Raw genomic sequence first — 18,037 nt, forward strand, 5'->3', positions numbered from 1 at the left:
CCCTCCCTCATGCTCCCCCCACCCCCAGCCCCCAGCCCCCCCTAGCCGCCCGCCTGTCAGGATGAGCGATGGCCATGCCCCTCCCTGGCCCTCGGCCCCAGGCCCGGTTCCCGCTCATTAGCCGCTGACGCTGTTTGCTTTCCCGCCCGGGACGCCCACCCCGTCACAGGCCATTTCTCCCGGCACCCCCCCACCCCCGTGGGCCTGCCCGGGGGTCCAGGGTGCTGGGCAGGACCTGCATGCAGCTCCCAGAGTGAGAGCCAAGGGGTCCCAGCCCCACGTCGCCCGCACACCCTCGAGGACGGGCCTGCCGCGCTGCGAGGCCGCCGCACCGTGGGACTGGCCGCTTTGTGGTGACACCCAGGGGGTCTCTGAGGACAGGCGCCAGCCTCACTCTCCCATCTCTGTCTCTTTTTATCTCTTGCCTCCGTTCCCGTCTTTGTCTCTCCGGCCTCTCCCGTGGAATGGCCCGTGAGCCAGCAGCCCCACACAGAAGGCGCGCCCGGGCCCAGGGCCCCGCTGTCCTCAGCAGCCCTGATGCGCCGCCCAGGTCAGTGCAGGAGCTGGAGAGGGGATCTGTGACGCCAGGGCTGTGGGGGCAGGCAGGAAGGCCCAGAGCAAAGATGAGGGTGCTCCCAGCCACCCCAGCTCCAGAGGCAGCCCCTCCAGGGGAGGCCGCAGACCCGGACGGTGGGGGCTTGACATCGGCCTAGCCGCCAGCGCACCCTTGGGGGGAGTGTGGGGGGCAGCAGGCACTCCTCCCTCAGGCCGCCCATTGCCGGTGCCCCACACCCCCTATCCCCACACACACACCCCCCACCCCCCCCCGCCAACCCAGTGTGGCCACAGCTGGGCGGCATCAGGGCCCGCAGGCCAGTGGCAGCTAGTCCTTCACTTAAAAATGTGTTTGTGATTTCGGCGGTGGAGCAGATAACGGTGACGAATGGCCCGCCTGCCCCACAGGGCCCCCAGCCCATCTGGTTTGACTTTGGCCTGTGGTGGGGTGCCCTTGGGCCCCTAGTCCTGCCCTCGGGCGGTCCCCTCAGAGTAAGGCCTGGGGGCCGGCGTGGACAGCCCAGGGAGCCTCGACGTACCTCTGACCTTCGCCCGCACCGGTCCCTCTGCCCTCCGGTGAGCGTCCCCCCACTGTCACGGGCCTCCCATGGCTGTGCCCGCTTGGGGCCACCCTCCACACCCAAGGCCTGCGAGCACTGGGGGCCTGCTGGGGTCTGTGTAGACACCGGGGCCCAAGCAGGCCCGCCTCCCCTCTGGAGAATGGGGAGTAGAGGCCGCCTCGCCCGGAAGGCTGCGGGAGCCAGAGAGACAGAGACAGACAGAGACAGAGAGACAGAGAGAGACAGAGACTTAGAGACAGACACAGAGAGACAGAGCAGCCACTGGGAGGGAAGGGGGGCCTGGCTGAGCCTGTCCCCGCGGGCAGCGCATGTGGTCATCGTCAGGAGCAATTTCTGACAGGGCTCCCAGCCCTCCTGCAGCCCCAGATCATTGATTATCCGGTCGGAGAGCGGCTTCCGGGTCCGGCCCCGGCCGGGCTTGGGGGCACTGAGGTCGAGTCCGAGCCCCCTCGGCCCCTCCGCCCTCTCCCCTCGGGGTTCCTGGGGGCGCAGGGGGAGGCGGGAGCCCGCGCTCCTCCCCCGCAGCCCTCCCAGCGAGCACCCTGGCTCAGCTCTGAGCCCAGGCCTGCCCTACTCTCACCCTCAGGAGTGGGGGGGGGGGTCCCCCGGGTGTGGTCAGGGCCCAGGCATCGCTTGGGGAACCCTCCCGGCCCCGGCCGCCCCGTCACAGGCAGCGGTTAGACCCCACCCTCATGGAGCAGGTAAGGGACTGGGGGGCCTGGAGGTCCCCTCGCTGCCCTCAGGTGCCTGGCAGGGTAGAGGGGGGCGGGGGAGGACATCCCCGGCCCAGAGACCTGCAGGCCTGAGGAAGAAGTCTTGATGGTGGCCGGTGGCCAGATGCCCCGCAGAGGAGCAGCCTCACCCTCGGAGGTGTGGACAGCTGGGGGCGGGGGCGGGGCGGCGCCGGGTGGGGACCCCAGCCCCCCTTCCCCTGTGGCAGGAAAATCCCTCTCCCTCTGTCACATTGTTGAGAATTAACTTTGTTGAAATAAAAATTGGTCTTGGTATTAACTCGGCCTCGAGGATTTTCTCCGGGATCCCGGAGGCCGCAGAGGGGTCAGACGCCCATTCCCAGAGCCGGCAGCCAGCTTGGGTTTCAGGGGTGCCAACGACCCACTAATCCTCCTGGCTGTAACCCTCCACCCTTTAGGGGACATGACACCCGGCTCCACAGGGTTGTGGTGGAGCTGCTCTGGCCCCAGCCATGAAGCAGGACAGTGCGGACAGTGTGGACCTCAGGGGTCTGTCCCTGGTCCCACCCCACCCCACCCCCAACACTCTGCCTCCAGTCCCTCCCCCACCTCACTATGTCACTTGGCAGCCATGGTTGACCATCTACAGGACACCTCCACCTCCATGGGCTCGACCTCACAGTCTTTCTGGGCCTCAGTTCCACCAAAATGGAAGACTTGCCCCAACCGAGGTGTGGGAGGCCCTGAGAACAGATAGGGGGCAGCCAGGTTGTCAGACACGCAGCAGCAGTCAAGTCACAGCGTAACGATGACCCTTCTGAGAGGAACCCCCGTGTGTGGCTGTGTCTGGAGTCCTCTGATGGGCACTGTTGGCACACAGACATTCGATGCCTCAGCCACAGGCAAAAATTGGCACCCTGGGGTGTGCACGGGGTGGTGGGGAGGCGAAGGACAGAAACTCAAGGTCTGTGGGGACCACCTAGAGCTGTCCATGACCCCCTGGAGCTCCCAGGGAAGCCAGTAGATGCTCATCCCACTTGTGCTGACACCAGAAAGGATGACAGCCACCAAAACGGTATATCTTTGCACCCACAGATCCGTGTGCATCTCCTTCAAAAGCTGGTGGGGGGTCTCGTGGCCCCCTCCCACAGTCCTCTCTGGCTGGTGCGGTCCCCCTGGAGGCTTCCAATCATCTGAAGTATGTGTATTCCTGCAGGGAGACTGAGCCCAGGAACACAAGCAGCAGAACGAGGCAGGGGCCCCCAGGGGTGGGGGCCATGCGGGGCCTCCCCAGCCTGATGGTGAGGTCCTGCATCCTGGTAGCCAGGGAGTAGGAGATTTCCCAGCCGGTGGTCCCTTCACAGCCTCGCGTAACCACGTCCCTAGCAGTGTGTTTTGGGGGGTGGGGTGCAGCCTGGGAACGGGCTGGGATGGGGGCCTGGGAACAAGGCGGTGGCCCCCGGGGGATGCTCGAGTGGGGCCAGCTGTTGCTGCCTGGCTCTAATTCCCGCTCTGCACTAGGCTGGTCCCCCGGGCCGAGGCTGGTGGTCTGCCTGGGAGGGAGTGGGCAGGCTATGGGGGCTGTGCCTTCCTCTGGGCAGTGGTCCCCAGGGGTAGCAGAGGTAGGAGGGTGTCACCTTCACACCGAGTGGCAGAGCTGGCTGTCCAGGAGAGCTCTTCTGCGCCCCCCCAGAAGCAGGTTCCAAAGCCTCTGAGCACCAGACTCGCCCAGGCCCCCACACCACCCTTACCTGGCTGCGGGGCTAACCCAGTGCCTGGCCCTGTGTTCAAGGTCCTCCCAGAGCCATCCGCTCAGTGGACACCACAGACCTGTACCCTGCAGGCTGGTCCTTCTGCTCCTTCTGCTCCCTGGCCCTTCAGTCCAGGGAGCCTGCCACCAGGACCGTTGTAAAACTCCTACTCGCCCTTCAAGGCCCCATGCGAAGGGTCTGCTTCTGCCCCTGGGAAGCCACCTTGAATGCTGGGCCCAGCACCAAAGTGGTGTCATCACCTTTTCAAGACGTCCCCTGGGGGCTAGTGGAACATGTGACTCCTGATCTGAGCGGCAGGAGTTAGAGCCCTACGTTGGGTGTAGAGAGGACTTAAAAAACAAAAACAAAAACAAAAACAAACAAACAAAAAACACGAGACCTCTGCCTAGCAGCCCTGCGGTCTGCCACAGGGCTGGACATGAGGGTGGTTTTCACAGTTCCACTGCCACGAACAAGGGGCTTGTTTGTGGCTTTAAGAAGCCTCGCTTCCTCTGGGGCCTCAGTTTCCCCATCTGAACTGTCCTTGGCTGAAGACATCCATGGGTCCATTGGAGCAAGTCTGAGCTGTCGGGGGAGAAAGGCTGCTGGGTCTTGTGCCTCTGCCCCAGCCCAGGGTCCTGCAGAGGCTGGGGGTTCTGAAGAGGTGGGGTTCCATGTGGCCGACTGCAGGTCCCCCCAGAGCAGGAGAGGGGGGCCCAGCAGGCCACCACCAAACACTCAGCTGGCTTCGGCTGAGGCCAAGGGGCGGGCAGAGTGGCTGATTGGGTGGGGGCCAGTGGGGGAATCTTCTTACTCCTGAAATCCCTCCCGCCCGCCCGGTGGCCCCCAGGGAAGCCCTGTGATGCAGGAACCTGATATTTTAAGACTTAAAGCAAATGTTTCTGGAGCCCGAGCTGTGTCAAGGCGCCCGCCCAGGACTCGTGGGGGCAGGGCCGGCCCCCTACCCCTACCCATGAACCAACCTGCCCCTCCCTGGACCCAAGATTCTGGTGATGAAGTGGGAAGGCCCATGAGGGGTCAGAGCCAGGGGCAACCTCAGTGCCAAGGAGGGGGGCCTGGTGTCAGCTCCCCACTCTGCGAGTCCCTCTGTCTGGGCCAGAGCACCCGGTGAAGCCCGCAAGAAGCCCCAAACTCCTCTGAGGTGGGCCTTCCCCCATCCCGGAGCCCAGGAATGCTACTAGGCCGCCCTTCCCCACCGCCACCGCCACCGGGGCAGGCCCACGGGGCAGGCGAGTTGACATGCTGCTTTAGATCCCCTGGGTGGCACAGGACATCGGGTCTGGGTTGGCAATGCCTGCCCGGGGTGCAGGCTGAAGAGCGGGGTCGATGCCCTGGAACTGGCTGGAGAAAGCAACAGGACAGAGTTTCTTCATCTTAACAGAAGGGACTCCTAGGGCCAGAGCAAGCCTTGGGCCCACCTGGGGCCTCAGTGGAGCCACCTTCCTTCTGGAAGCTTCCCTGGGCTTTGAGGGCTAGAGTGCCATGGGTAGAGGGGCCGGGTGGGTGAGTGACAGTGAACGAGGCTGGGGTCCCCCCGGAGCAGACGAGGATTAGGGCCTAATCTCTGAGAAATGTTTGGGGGCTGCGCCAGCCCAGGCCTAGCTGGGAATGTGGGGGAGCACAGGGGCAGTTGTTCTGGTGATTCTCCCAGGGTCGGCTATCCTAACGACCCCAGCCAGCTGGGCCCCCAGCTGGGGCTGAGTCCCTGACCTGGTCTCAGTTGGCGGGGGCGGGGGGGGGGTGCTTGGCCACACACCCCCACCGCTGAGCCAGCAAGCCTATTCAGAGCCACGAGCCTCGCCAGGGGCCATAGTCACCATTTTACAGATAGTGAAACTGAGTCCCAGAGAGAGGAGAGCCTGTCCAGGGTCAGTGGGAAAGACTACAACCAGGCCTGCTGTACAGACTCCTTCCTCCAAGTCTGCCCCAGCCCCCGAAGCCCTTTAACCTCTGCCCGTAGGAGGGACACAGTTCGGCGGGCTGGGGGACTGAGGCCAGACCTGAGTAAGTCCCAGCGTCCTGCCTCAGTGCCCAGGGGGTGCTTGCTTTCCCTGAGCCCCAGGTCCCCACAGGGCCTTGGTGGGCACCACCGGGCTGTGCTTCTCACTTGCCTTCTGCCCTGGTGAACTCCGATGCGCCCTCAAAGCCCACGGGGGTTTGAACCATTAGCCCCGGTGGCATACACACTCCCAGCCCCGTCTTCACCCTCTGATTCCCCCTCCCAGTGGAAATTCTGTGCCTCGTGCCCCACTGGGAGCCTCCAGGTCCCCATCTTTGGCTGTCCCCGTCTTGGCCCTGCCCCCTCACCTCACTGGGTAGGCCACCCGCATTGCTAGGCCTGGACTCATGCCGCAAGGACAGACACACTAAGCCATAGTGTCTCAGTTTCTCCAACTCTGAAATGGAGGTGGTGAGAGTCTAGTGGGTGATGAGCCCTGGGTATCCTGACCAAAGGCTCAGAGGGAGATGCAGGTGGGCTGCCCAGAGGAAGGGCAGCTGCTAGAAGCATCTGGGAATGGTGGGCCATGGGGCATGCGGATCCAGCAGGCAGGAGGCAGGAGGAAGACGCCGACCAGTCCCCTCCAGGGGTACAGAGAGGCCTAGGGCCCCACACACAGGAAGCAGAGAAGCCTGGATGTATGCCAAAGGCAGATGGGTGCCATGTGGGTGGGAGGTGTCCCCCCAAAAGCTCCACGCTTTGGGGCCCCGAGCCACTGCCCCCTGGCCCCCATCCCCACCGTCCCCACACACAGCGAGCCTTACTCAGGCCTCTCCAAGGAAGGCTGAGGGCGCCAAGAACCAGGCTGGGTGGTCACTGGGAACCTTCTCCTTCCCCTGAGCCTCTGACTGCAAAAGCCTCATTGAGGCCACACCATGGATGCCCTCCCTAGCCTGCAGCCAGGCCCGAGGGTGAAGGCAGATGGATTCAGAACAGATCCCCCTCCTAGAAGCCCATGTGGGCAACCCCCCGGCTCAGGGTGGAGCTCACCCACCTGTCCGCGGGTGAGGGCAGGTAAGGACAGGACAGTGACAGCAAGGTGGGGCCAGGGGTGGCCTAGAACCCAGGCCTGATCCCTTTCCTCAGCCACACGCCTCTGCCAGGGCCCCCTGCTCCTCTCCTCGCTCCCCACCCCCACCCATTCCCAGGCCCCTAGCCCTGCCTGGGCATCCAAGCTCCAAACCAGAAAAACTAGACGAAGAACAAACAAGCCCACACTGCAGCCGTTACCATGTCCAGCACGAGCAGGGCCGCGGAGCTGTGACTTGCCTTTCTGGGGGCCCTGAGAGTCAGGTGGGGATGGGTAGTGGGACGGGGCTGGGGGTGCAGATCACGGTCTTACTCTCCAGCTGGCATCCAGTGCCCCCAGGCCACCCTGTCCTGCGTCCCCACCCGGCTACTCCCATACCAGTCACCACCCTCCGAGGCGGCCCTGCGCTTTCCCCGGGATAGGCTTTCTAGTCAACAACCTGCAATGCAAGAACCGCAAAGCTCACTGTCCTGGATGCAGCGAGCTACCTGTGGGGCGTGAGCGTCTCATGGCTAGGGCGCGTGCGCAGGGCGGGAAGACTGCAGCCAGGGGGGCTGTAGAGGGGAGGTGCAGGATGGAGGGGATGGCCAGTTTCCCAGGGGCCTTTTTGGACAAGAGTCTCTGGATCCAGGATTCCCTCCTAGAGCCCCAGCTTCCAGAATTCTGACCTCAGGGATGGCAGCATGTCATGTGGCGAGCACAGCCCGGGGTACGTTGTAGGTGCTGGACAGACACTCATTTTTTCAATCAACAAACATCCCAGTGGGGGCCAGGGGCGGCCGGATGTCTTGAACCCATCAGCCTCCACTCTGCCCTCACCCTGCCCTGCCCTTCCATGCCACCTCTGAGGGCCAGGCCAGACCACCAGACCCCTGTGGCGCCTTGGACAGGCCTCCCCACCCCAGCACCTGCCACTCCTGCTCCACCTCCCTTGCCCATAACTTTGGTCCAGTAGGGAAGAAACTATTGATTTGTATTCAAGGAACTGGGACGATCACGGTGGAAAACGAGCAAGGATCCATGTCTCAGGCTGCTTGGCAGTTTTCAGCGTATTTACAGATTCTTAGCTGGATGGTCTCCTCTCAACAGGAAGGAGTAGGAGAGAAGGCTTTGCTTGAAGGGAACAGTAGAGCAAGTTGGCTGGTGAGAGCCTTGTCCAAGCGCGGCCGGCGGGCATCCAGGACTTGCCCAGTAGAGGGGGATGCAGCGCTGGGCTCCGAGACCGGCCAGGGTGGGACCTGGCCTGGAGCCCAGGATGCTGCCTGAGGGAGCTGGGAGGGCAGCCGAGACCCACCTGCCTTCCTCAGAGCCCTGGCCTCAGTGATGGGGGGCTCAAGGGGGCCTCGGCTGACTGTCAGGCCAGGAGCAGCTTGATGCGGGGACCCGAGATGAGGTCCAGAGGGGGATTCTGAGGACCTGGAGTCTGGCCCCATCAGCCAGGCTGGTGGTCAGCTCAGTAGAAGGTCTGGGGGTTGTGCAAGGATGAGAATACCAGGCAGGGAGAGGCCAAAGGGTGGGGGGTGGGCACAGAAGGACCCTGCAGGGGTGAGGGACAGAGGGATATTGGGCAACCCAGACAGCATTCCGAGCATCCGCTCAGTGACCCCACGCGGCCAGATAGACGATCGGTCACCATGTGGGGCTGCAGGGCAGGCTTCGGGCTGTGGGGCCAGAGTGGCAGGCTGGGACGGTGCTAAGGGCTCAGCCACATGGCCAGCGCAGGGCGGGCCTGCCCTTTCTGGGGGCCTGGCAGCAGCCTCAGAAGTGGGGTGAGGGTGAGGGCAGGGTCCAGGGTTTACTCTGAACAGGGCGGGCCAGGCACCCAGCTGTCCTGTGAGGACACGCCACCCCACCCTTGGGCCTTGCCACCGGACATTCACATGACCCACATCTGGCTGCCTGCCCGGCCGGCACCCCTGCCAATCACACTGACCTTCCTCCCACTGGCACCTGCTGGGGACTGACAGAGGTCTCTATTCCCGGCCAGGCGCCTGCTCCGGTTATATTTAGGACATGGTTGGGGGTGGGGGGGCCACTGACCCCCTCCAGGGCCCCGGAGCAGGGGCAGCTGGGGCTGGGCAGTCTGCCCAGGCCCAGCCTGATGGCTTGGGTTGAGCTGTGAGGTGCAGGTTGCTGCCTGTGGGGCCTTTCCCTCAGCTCCTCGCCCTCAGTTCGTAGTTGCATGCAGGCTGAGAGGCCCGGGTTCTGGCCGTGGCTCATATGGGAAACTGAGGCAGGGCGGAGGTCTGAGCACCTGGCCAGGGCCACCGAACAAGGCTGGCTGCTGGAAACTGCAGGAACTGAGCCCCAGGTGGGAGCCCAGGAGCTCCAAGTAGGGGCTGGGGGGAGGCTGACTGGCCTTTCAGCTCCTGAAGCTCAGACATCCGTGAGGTCATCCCCTCCTGGGACCTCCCAGGGCCCTGCCTGAGGGGGACATTGAGCCCCAGGCCCTTCCTGCTCTCCGGGGCTGGAGCCCTCTCCCTGCCGCTGCCCGGGCAGGATGTTCCCTGGGAGGAAATGGCCTCTGAGAGGCCACCCCATCCCTGCTGGAGTCCAGGGCCACTTCCTGCCCTGCATGGGCCTTGGTCCTGCCCCCAGGTCTGCCAGCCCAGGCCAGACCCAGACTTCCTGCCCCCAGCAGCGTGGAGGGGCCAGGACGGCTCAGGCGGGCCCACCCCGCAGGCACCATCCAAGCTCACCAGAGCTGAGGGCCTGAGAGCCTCCACCTGAGACCCCAGATCCCCGCCCACAGACCCTCCTCCCACACTCCAGCTCCCGCATCACCTGCTGCTCCCACAGTCCATTTCAGTGGGGGACCACGGCCGTAGCCATCTCCAGCCTAGCTCTAGAAGCTGATGGCTGACTCAGGGCATCACCTTGGCCATGGCACAGGGGGCCCATCTGGCACCCAGAGGGTTGAACCAGCGGGCTAGCCTGCATCCAGAGGGTTCTCTGGCAGAGAGTATCAATCACCCTGCGCTGGGGGCAGCCCTGTCTCCAGGAGAGGTCCCTCCTTGGCCCAGGCCTCCCCCTCTGCCCAGACCCCTCACCCGCCAGGTCAGCTTCCTGCTGCCTCTGACCCTAAATCGGGGCAAGTTACCCAGGCATCCCCTCTGCCCTCCGCCCCGGAAAACACATAGCTGGGGATCGTGGAGCCGTGGGACTGAGTTGGAGGAGCTGAGGGCAGGGCTGGGGGCTCTGGAGGGAAGTGGGCGGCCCCGGCCCAGCCTGCTCTGAGGTTCAGGAAGTGGGGGTCTCAGAAGCTTCCTCTTGGCCAGACGTGCTCCCGGTGGGGCTGGGCAGCCGGGGGGTGGGGGCGGGTCAGAGGCCTGGCTACAGCTGCCCCTTCCTCTCCAGCCGGTCACCAGCTGGGTGGCCTGTGCTGCTGCAGGCCTCGGGCTGGGTAGCTGGGTATCCCTTGGGTCTTGCAGGTGGCCGCCAGGCGGGGCCGGGAGGTCTCTGAGCCTGCCAGTGCTGTAGGGTGGTCAGCTGTGGCCTCTGTGGGGCCGTCAGCACCATAGGCACATCCGGCCCTGCCCAGTGGGAGTTGCCAGCAGCTGGGTGCCGCAGAACCCGGGAGCGCCCGGTGGGGCCCACCTCAGCCAGGCCTGTGTTCCCCCCGGGCCAGAATTCCCCTGAGTCTTGTTGACCCATCCGCAGGAGGGGATCATCCCCGCCCCACTGATGGCAGGGCCGCCAACAAAAGCCGGGGCAGGGATAGCTGGGGCAGGGACCCCAGGGCCTTCTGGGTCAGTGCAGCAGACCCAGGCCCTCTCAGACCCCCGAGACCTGAGATCCCACTGCCCAGCCTTCCTTCCCACCTGAGACACTCCCCGTGTGCCTGACCCTGCCCCGAGCTCGGCGCCATGCCCTGCACGGCCCACTCCGGCTTTGCAGAGGGGAGGCCCTGTGAGGCAGAGCACACACGGAGGTGCCAATAAAGGCTTCAAAGGATCCCAGGCTGGCCAGGTCTAGAGTACGGGCCGAAGCAGGGGGCCTGGCCCTTGGCGAGGCAGGTGGGAGCCTACAGAGGCCCCCGCTCTCAGGTGTGTCAGCCCACCCCTACGCACACCAATGCGGAGACTGAGGCTGGGGTCCCCCCGGGGCTCCGGTCCGGGAATGTCTCCAGGTAGAGCGAGGCCAGCACCACGGCTCTCAAGAGTGCGTCTGTGCCTGTGTCCAAGGCTTCACCGGCCCCCGCCTCTGGCCCACACATGATGGGCGGTCGTCCATCAGCGAGGCCAGCCCCTCTGGCCATCCATCACCAGCCGCCGGCCACAGGAGGAACGGCCTGTTTGTTTTGCCAGCTCCGTGTCGCTCCCTGGGGCAGGGGCCGGAGGAAATGGCCATTTTCTGCCTGGGCGGGCGGGTGGACAGCAGAGGTGTACAGGGCACCAAGGGCAGGGCCAGGATGGATCGTGGCAGGACCCCTGGCTGGGCAAGGCCCCTCACAGACGCCAGAGGCCTTGCCTTGCTCTGTACCTCAGTCTCCCCTCTAGAACCAGGGCAAGTGACATTGGGATTTTCTGACTATTCCCACAGCAGCTGACTCCGGCCAGGTCACTCACCCCTGCCCCTTGCCACTGGGTGGGGTGGGCTCAGGTGTCAGCTGCCACCAGGTGGGGGGTCCCTTTGTCAGAAATCCAAGATTCTTGATGCTGGCTGTCACGTATGGCTGCGATGAGCTATTCTGGGACGAGGTCCGGGCCACAGACCAACTGGTGGGGTGGAGTGGGGTCGGGGTGCTGCCAGGAGCTCAGGAAGGGCCTGGGCACCTCTTTGAAGACATCCAGCCTCAAGATCAGAGCCAGGGATACTTGGGGCCATATTAAGAGAGGCAGCTCATGTAGAATGGAGGAGGTGACAGGTGATACCAAGAGGGCAGTGTCCAAGTGCTGGGGCAGTGTCCTCGGCATCTCCACCATGACCATCATCACTTCGTGAAGTGTGTATATAACAGGTACAATTTATTGACCTAATGCTGGGCACCGACCAGTCAATGATCGCTACTCACAACAGTAGCCTCTGAGGCCCCCCTGGGCTGACCTGGGACACATCCTCCAGCCTCAGACCTCTGTCCTTATGTCCTGATCCAGAACCTGGTTAGTCCTCACTTCCCCAGTCCTGGGCTGGGAGGGAGGAGGTCTCAGGCTCCCTCTGGGCCGATGGACAAGTGGGCTCCAAGGGGCCTGGATCCAGCATCCAGGCCCCAGGTCGGCAGCCCCTAGGCAGCTGACGGGCAGAGAACAGACTCCCACCAAGGGTCCCCGGAGGAAGGCCAGGAGCCCAAAGCTGGAATCAGGAAAATGCCCTTCAGATCCAGTGCAGCGGCCCCATGTCCCCCGCCCCCTCCTCCCTTCCCAATGCTCCCCTCCTTTGCTTGACTCCCAGACACTGTGCACAACCTCACTTCTCTTCTCCATCTGGGAGCAACAAACCTCCTTCCAGAACTTTCTCCCCTAGACCCGGGCTGCTTCCTTTGTCCAGGGATAGCCCTGCAGACATCTATAGGGTAGCTCCACGTTCCAGCTCCCCAGACTGAAGGGGCAGTCTCCCCTGAAAGCAGCCTGTGGCTGGGTTTAGCAGATGGTAGGAAAGAATCCGCAAACATTTCCTCTAAAATGATGAGCAGTCGTCTTGGTCTTGTCAGAGGTGCTTAGGGGAGCAGTGACACCTGAGGCCTCGGGGACCTCTCTGGGCGCTCTGCTGAAGGGGCCAGTTCCACCTTCCCCCGCCAGTGCAAGCTGACTCCCCAGCTCTCAGCCCTGATCCAGCTGACCAGAGCGAGCTGAGCCCCATCCATGTGCCACCTTCTTGCGGAAACATTTGAGGCCACCTACCGAAACAGCTTGGACCGGCCTTGCTGCTCACCGCTGCTGTCCACGTGTGGGCCAGACTGGCCCCCTGATTCCCTTCTCGGCCTCCTGGTTCCCGGCCTGGAAGGGAACAGTGACACCACTAGCAAATGCTCTGCAGTGAGTACCACCTCCCCGCCCTACCCTACAGAGTGCAGGGCCCAGCAGGTGCAAAGGGCTACAGTCCCATGATGGGTTTGTCACCGGGGACAGAACCATGGCACAGAGCCAAGAAGGAGGGGCCACATGGCCAGGGGCCCGGACGGGAGCCAGGACCCAGGACCCAGGCAGGTGGGCAATTCAGAGAGGGGCCTGCCACGGAACAGAAGGAAAGCCGGGCCTGGGGAGCCCCATGTGCTCCCACTTCACTTCGCCTTTGTTGGAGGGCCACCTTGGTTTCTCTGGTGGGCACCTCAGACCCTCGCATCCACCCTGGGGCCTGGCCATTCCCAGGGAGGCCTGAGACAGCCTGGCGCCACCCGTACGCCTGCCCAGCATGGGGCGGCCTGGGTGCATTAGGTCCTGGCAAACACCCTGGAAGGAGGGGCTAGGTTGGCTTGGGACACCAGTGAAAGCTCGCATCTGTCTGTCTGTCCGCCCAGCACAGCTGGCGCCAAGCACCCACTTAGCAGGATGGGGCAGCCGGCGCCTCCATGCTGCCCACGTCCCCTACTGTCCCCACTGCCTGGTGGCCAAGGCCAATTTCACACCCCTTTCAGCCTCAGTTTCTCTGTCGGTGGAAGCCCCCTTGGTGGGTAAAAGAGCAGGCCCTGCCAGTGCCTCCCTTCTGTCCGGGTCCCTGTGGAGGGCTGGCCAGGAGAAGCTGAGGGGGCCGGCTAGGCCAGGGGCCCCTCCCTCCTCCTCCCTGCCCCCCATGGGGTGACCGCAGGGCCACACGGACTGCGCAGTGGGTCCGTGGGGATCCAGGCCAGGGGTTCGGAGCCGCAACGGTGACCCAGCCCCTGCCCCGCCCTGCCACCGACTGGCTGTTTAGACAGCAGGCAAGGCCGGGCGCCCTCCACATCCACACAGACGCAGGCCAGACCCTCTGGGCCTCGAAGGCAGGGGCCGAGGGGGAGGGGTGGCCAGAAGAACCGGCTCCGGCCGGGGACCCATCCCAGGACCGACTCAGGGAGCGGGCGGGCAGGCAGGGGCTCCCAGTCTGGGGGGCCTCAGGGCTGTCAGGCTGTCCCCTCCCCGCAGCTGTCTCAGCTCCCACCTCCCCCGCCCGCCCCCAGGACTCCTATTTCACTGAGGAGATTAAGACCACCTGGCGAGAGCCCCCTCCACCCCTCCCCTCCCCCAGCCCTCCCTCCTAGCCCCTTCTGCCCCTTGAGGTGCCTTCCCGCCCCCTCACCCGCCTCCCACTCCCGCGTTCCCACAGGCCACCCGGGCCCTGCCCCTGCGCCTCAACATCACCCCCCCCCCCCCCCCCCCCGGCACTACTGTGCCGGCTGCCTGGGGTCAGCCCCCCAGTGCCCCATCCCCTGAGCCCCCGACCCTCCGGCCCCCACAGCCCTGCCTCATCCGGGCACATCACCGGTCACCATCCCCACGTCCAGCTGGGCCCGCACCAGGCCAGGTGTCCCTTGTGTTTGGCGCTGTCCGTGGCCTCCTGCCTCGCTTGCTGGGTCTCGAGAGGGAAGTGGGGCGGCCCGGTGCTTCGGGTCAGCTCTGAGCCTGGTACCCCCACTCCGCTCCAACAGCCGGGGACCCGGGGGGCTCAGCTGGGGGCCCCTGTCCAGCCTGCCTGGGGGCGGCCGGCCGGGCTGGATGCTGGCTCAGACAGACGGGAGGAATCTGAGCTCTGAAAACCGCAACTCTGAGCTCCCCTGTTTGTTTGCTTTTGAGAAATTCCAACCTGATTCAGCAGAGTCTTGGAGGAGGGAAGGGATTTGTCTGGCTGAGGTGGGGTGGAGCTGTGCTCGTGAACATAGGGAAACTGAGGCTGAGTCTAGACACCTGGGCCAGGTATGAAAGCTGGGCAGAGTGTTTAACTGGGCTTCTCGGGGACACAGCCACCACTGCTCCCCACTGGGCCACTGAATCCCAAGCCGGGCCTGGCGGCCCCACAGAATCACAGAGGCAATAGCTGCCCTACCCAGTCTGGGGGGGGCCAGTTGAGATTTGGGGGGCTGCCCAAGGAGGCCAGGGCCGTTGCAATGGCGGTATCAGTTGAGAAACCATGTTTAAGAGCTGACACAGCTCCCTGCGTCCGCACTGTGGGGCCTTGAGAATTCTCCCCATTTCTCAGACAGAAACACTGATGCTTGGAGAGGCCAAGGTGCATCTCAGACCCAGAACACCGCAGAGCGAGGATCACGCCTGGCCCCAGCTCGTGATGACTGAACCGCCCCTGGTTCCACCCTGCTCCGAAGGGCCAAGAAGACCTAGTCCTGCCTAACAGAGTCAATTCTCCAAAATGGTAGCACTGGCTTTTTCCCCAGCAGCTTCTCCCCAACACACACAGCCTTCTTCCAGAAAGGCAGGAGACCAGGCAGGGCTAGAAATCTGCTGGGAGTGGCATCCACCACCAAGGTCTGGCTGCCTCCCCAGATCTCCAGGGGGCCTCAGTCTCCCATCTATCTGTTGGGTGCTGGCCCTTGGTGGGGAAGCCTGCATGCTAGAGCCTTGCCCATTGGGCCACCGTGCCCTCACGCTAACTCTGCTATGATAGCAGCGTTCCTGCCACTGACCCCAGACTGGACAGTCCACCTGCCTCCTGCCTTCAGCGCCAGGTCAGCAGGCGGAGAGAACCAGGGTGGGCCTGCTGAGGGCAGTGGGTGCAAAGGCTCTGGCTGCCAGGCTTACGGCAAGCTGAATGAATGGTCCTGGGCTAATGGGGACCATCCAGCAGCCGTGGGGGCTCAGCCAGGGAGCAGAGTGGACGAAGTGGGGCACAGGTGCAGAGCCAATTCTCCACTGCACTTGGACCAGATTTTGACACAGAGCTGCTCCAAGTAGTCACGCTTTGTTGTCACAGTGAATATGTGGACAACTTGAGTTTAATTTCTAAAACATTTAACAAAAATTCCAAGTTAGATATATTTAATTATTTCAAATGCTCTAAGTATCCGTAAGAGGAGATCTAATAGATCAAAAACTATAGGAGAGCATGCCCTCACTAGCCCCTGTTAATAGTGGTGCTGGTGTAACTGGCTTCATGGCCATTCTTCATTGTCTCTGGCCCTGTCCCCAGTTTCTTACTTTTTGGAGCCTCCCAGGGCTCATGTTGGCCACCAAGCCCGATGCAGGGCTGGGGCCTGAGCGTGGAGACCAACCTCCCAGGTGATTCCACCCAGAAGGATCCCTGTTGGGAGAGTCTTACTGTACCCACCACCAAGGGCATCATCCCGGCGGGTAGACCTTCCTGCCCTGGGGTATCATCTTAGTGTGTCACCCTTTCAGGAAATTGCCCAGCAGGGGTGGACTGCCACGTTTTATTCTTCCTTCATCACGTGGTACCTGCAGCTCCCCACGGACCTCATCCAAGTCAAGTAAATCTAAGCTCCACTTGAGTTAGTGACATGAGTGTCGCAGACACTGAAGACTCGGCACAGCGACCACTGGGGGGTACACTTGCACACACATGTGTGCCCGCGTAAGTGTTCTGCACATGCCGACATGCGCACTCCAGTTTGTACGGGAGTCTGTACATGAACATGTGCGGGTCCTTGTGCACACGTGTATATACGGTATGTGGGGCTGTGCCCCTGCTCACAGGTATGCGTGCTTGTGTCCAGTGTGTGCACAAGTACATGTGCGTCCCACACTTAGATGTATGTGTGGGTGTGTGCACACATCTGCAGGTGTGCTTGTGTATGTGTGTGGTGTGTGCGTGCATGTACATTCATGTCCGTGCTCGTGAGTGTGTCAAGGCCATGTGGTGGTGTCGAGGCCATGTCAGTGCCTGAGAAGGGGGCGCTGGCTCCCCACTCACCAGAGGAACCTGAGGAGCTCTCCATCTTCTGGCCACTCACCTTCAGCGAACACACCCCAGGAACTTCTGGGGCCTGTCCCTTTCCCCGGAAAGTGTAAGTCCTCCTGTCCTGCCTGGCCAGAGAGGGCACGCAAGGGGCGCTGGCGAGGCTGGTTGCCTCAGTCCCGTCATTGGTAGGCCGCCTAAATCTATGTCACCTGGGATTCTGAGCCCTGCCTCTGCCTGAAGGCACCTGGGGTGGAAGGGCTGGTGTGACCAGGAGATGGACAGACAGATGGACAGCCGGCTCCCCATGTGGCTGGGTCCTCCCGCCAAGTGGGCAGCTAAATCAACAGGCCCAGAAATCGGAGAGGGGCCCAGGGCCTGGCTATGCATCAGTCTGTTTGTTTGTTTGTTCTGGAGTTGTGGGAACTTCTAGACTGCAGGAGGCCCTGGTGGCTGGAGGGGGGGGGGGGGGCTATCGCCCAGGCCTAGCTGACAGCCACATCCGGCCACCATCCCTCTCACCATCTCCCTGCCAGGTCCCCCTGAAGGGCAGCACCCACAGTGAGGGGGCGCAGCTAGGCCCCGGATAGAGGGAGGCTGCAAGCCAGCTCTGTACCCCCTCCCGGCTCTGAGGGGCCTGGTGTCACAGGGGGAGGGTCCCACTGTCCTGCTTTCTCTTCTCCCCACTACTGCTATCCCCTCTGGTATCCACCCATCAACCCTCAGTTCCCGTTTGCTCACCTGGCAGGGGCTAGTGTTTGCGCGAGTCTCCAGGGCCCAGGCGCCAGCACTCCAGAGCCTCAGCAAGCCCTGCTCTAGGACCATGGGCAGGTTGCACTGGGGTCCAAAAAGAGTCCCTGGGATGTCACCGGGGCAGGGAGAGGGCCAGCCCCTTCCCTAGTCAGGCTTCAACTCCCTCCCAGCCCTGTCCTCTCCAAGCCACCAGAGCACACACCAGGCTGTGTCTAACTCCTGGACCTCTACCAAGTACTTGGTAGGATCCGCTCGGCCGGCTCACTCGGGCATCCCCGCAGAGTCCTCTGTCCCCTCCGTGTGAACCCCACTGTGGGCCCAGGCCCCCAGCCAGGGCTTCTGCCGGCTGCCTGCCACCCCCCCAGAATCAGGGACTGGGCAGCCACCCATCCTCACCCACAGAGCCCAGCACCAAGCAGGGAGCCTGGGGAGGAGGCGCTCACCAGGACTTCTGCTTCGCAGGGGGAGGGGCATGGGGAGGGAAGGGCTGGGGAGCAGTTAGAGGTGAACCGGGCCACTGCTCTTCCAGACACACTGAGTCCTCAAGCTGAGACAGGGATTCGCTTCCTGCAACTTTGCAGGACGGTGTCACAGATGTGAGGGGTGCAGCACAGCGTAGGACCGGGGCAGGAAACTGCTCTTGCCCCCAACTAGGGGCCCAGGCCACACCACGGCCCCTGAAGAACCCCCCACCGCCCGGAGTGCCAGCCCAGCACCCAGAGGGTTTCTAAGCCATGGCATGTAGTCAGCCGGTGCTCGGGCAAGCAGCACCCCATGCAGGGTGCCCACTGACAGTGCAACTTGGGCTCTGAGGCTTTGATGCGGACCCTGGGGTGGGGGTGGGGGGAACAACGACGGAGCCCAACCCTCCTCAG

The sequence above is a fragment of the Vulpes vulpes genome, chromosome 10, assembly GCF_048418805.1.
Source record: "Vulpes vulpes isolate BD-2025 chromosome 10, VulVul3, whole genome shotgun sequence".
Classification (NCBI taxonomy): domain Eukaryota; kingdom Metazoa; phylum Chordata; class Mammalia; order Carnivora; family Canidae; genus Vulpes; species Vulpes vulpes.